The sequence below is a fragment of the Dendrobium catenatum genome, unplaced genomic scaffold, assembly GCF_001605985.2.
Source record: "Dendrobium catenatum unplaced genomic scaffold, ASM160598v2 fragScaff_scaffold_536, whole genome shotgun sequence".
NCBI lineage: Eukaryota > Viridiplantae > Streptophyta > Magnoliopsida > Asparagales > Orchidaceae > Dendrobium > Dendrobium catenatum.
In genome coordinates, this window is record NW_021318998.1 from 1,278,216 (window position 1) to 1,281,269 (window position 3,054).

Here is a 3,054-nt window from a genome sequence, read left to right on the forward strand (position 1 = left end):
TCTTGCTAGCAAAATTTCCACATTTTCTTAGTTTTGTAAGTTGAGATTACCTTTCTGCACAGATGGGTTTGCTTATTTCCTTACCTGTATGTCTTCTATGATCAGGATTTCTGAAGCGCCTCTCTTTTGTAATAATGGGTTGCTTATTTTGCTTCCAACCATGCAAAAATGGTTTATTAATATTCGACTAATATTCTTGCTTTTTATTGGCCTAACGCTGTATTAAACATTCAATTCATATTCTCAAAATTATAATAAATTTAATTAATTTTGCTGTTTATTAATACCATTTTATTTCGTGAGGGGGTAAGAATTTCAGTAGATGATACTATTATGATTTAGTGATCAATCAGTAGTTTTAAACTTAAGGTTTATTGGCGAGGAGAAATTATTCTCTGCGGAGTTCGGATAGGAAGAATTGTCTGGATATGTGTGTATATATTGTGTTTAAATTTATAGATAGTGTGTATCAAATTTTTTTATCCACTTTATATATAGTTTGTATAATTACAGTCTGGATGGTTTTTACTGCTCGCCAAAATAAAGCCTTGGTTGATTATGATGCATTTAGGTTGCATCAAACTAAGTTCAATCTACACTGATTTTGGGATCGTCCAAGCCTATCCTATTGGCTTATAATTTTATTTCTCAAATTTGTCTTGGCCAAATACTTCTATACAATTTAGACTCTGTTTGAGGTAGTTTTTTTGTTGTTTTATTTTTAAGATTACAATCATAATTTATGTTTGATTATTATTATTTTTTTAATAATAGTAACGACTAAATAAAAATTATAATTGCTGCTTGAAAAATAAAACAATAAAAAAGTTGTCTCAAACAAAATCTGTCTCATTTTATAGAAAAATTATTGCATCCTCCCATCTGATGTAGAGATACGTCTTTCCACTGCCAAAAAATTCGGTTTTTGTTCGGTATTATTTGATAATAATGAGGAATATCATCATGTGAAGACCAATACCGAAATTATAAACGAGCATACCGACAATACCGAGCAATACAAAAAAAATACCTAGTTTTTCCTAGAAAAAACTCGGTATTTTTTTGTATTGCTCGGTATTGCTTTGTATTGCTCGGTATAACTCGGTATTGGTCTTCACATGATGATATTCTTTGTTATTGTTTGGTATTGCTCGGTATTTGCTCGATATTTCTCGTTTTTTAGCGCGATTTTAGCTCTGGGAGGACGTATCTCTACGTCAGGTAGGAGGACGCAATAATTTTACTCATGAACTTGCCAAATTTCAATCATTTTCTTTTAACTAATTTCTTGTTTAACGAATTATAAAATCATGAATCATATAAGAGATAAATAACATGTCTAATTATGAATATAAGTAGAAAGTTGGGTAGTTAACAAAATATGTATTTAGTTACTTCAAAAGAGAGAAATGGGTGGTATAAGCTGAAGAGAAGAGAAGAGCTGAATATATGAACTGTATGTACATTACAGGAGTGATGCTCATCACACGAAGTATAAAGCTTCACTCATTTTTTACAAGCTACCTTTGCTTGTTCTACAGTGGATGAGTAGGGCTCAACATTATAAAAATTTTTATAGTAGTTCCAAACCGCTATAATAAATATAGAGGTCACTGATAAATTTCTTATAGCAGTTTGAATTCCCTTACAAAATTGGTTTCAAAACTATCGGCTACTAGGATATATATATCATCTAGCATAATAATTCAATCACAACTCATTTGACATTATGATACATTAATATAATAAATAACATGTTATTGGTTGGAAGTTAATTAGAAATATATAGTGTATATTGTAATTATTGAATTCAAATTTGCTCTTGGATGACACCCGATCTTATTGATAGGCTGACTTGTGAGCGTGTCACATGGAACTCATGAGAGAATGAAGTGAAAGGAGAAAAAGGTAAATGTTAGATAAAAGATGTAATGAAAGTACTTAAAAGCTTGATCAGCCAAAAAAGGTCTAAGTATCATAAGATCAAAAGATGCAAAATGCTTCTCATCATCTCTTATTTATAGAATTTTGATAGCTACATGAAAAAAGTGTAACACTACACATACTATCAAAGACACATGTTATTTCCCAATTAGAAGATAGAGAGCAAAGGTTGCATAACTCTGATGATCTATCTCTCTTGGCAAGCTCAAGAATGCTGAGTAAGAGTGGGTAGGTATGTGAGTGAGTTTCAAATGAGGGCTGCTCGATGATTGAATGGTGTTTGGAGGTCGCTAGTGACTTGTGTTCAGTCTCAGATTGCCTAAAGGAAAATGCAAGTCAACTGATGATTCAGAGAAGGTGAACTCAGTAGTCGGCTGGTTACAATAGGGCAAGCTGAGGCCCTCAGGGTAAGCACTTTCCTATAGATAGAATTGGATGTTTGAGGATCAAAGTAGTTTCCTCGGGCGAGGGCGAGTCACTGTGATGGCTGCTTTCCTTCCGTGAGGTAAGCAGAGTGTTGCAAGGTTAAAAAAGACATATATTTCCCCCGATAGTGATGACATTCCTTCGTATGGCCAGGTGAGTGGGGTCTGATGCTTCTTAGGGGAGATCTTGTGTGGGGCCCATCAAATATTGGTTCTCTTCTTGTGACTCGCCAACTACTTGCTAATATACATATAAGGCATATGTGAGTACAACAATTAAGCATGAGTAAATGTACAAGGGATAAAGGTTCAATAGTTAATTAGCAATGAAAAAAATTCAAGTTCTTTCAAATGGTTGCATAATTTGAATATAGAATGTCTTTCATGCTAGTAAGTAAGGGCTAAATACTCTCTCTCTCTCTCTCTCTCTCTCTCTCTCTTAACTTAGCAAGTTTATTAGAACGGGACATTGTTAGGTTTTTGGGTCTTAACTTACCCTGGCTTTTTCTTTCAATTCTGAAGTCCTGTACGAATTCTTAGCAAATCTTAGGATGAACATAGAAGTCTCCACCATGACCTCCTTTGTTTGCAGTCAAATATAAAGATTACTAAAGCTGATTTAGCAGAATAAATAGGTATCTCTTCTGAAGGACCTCGCTCTAAATCCCTAATTTCCCATGAGTTT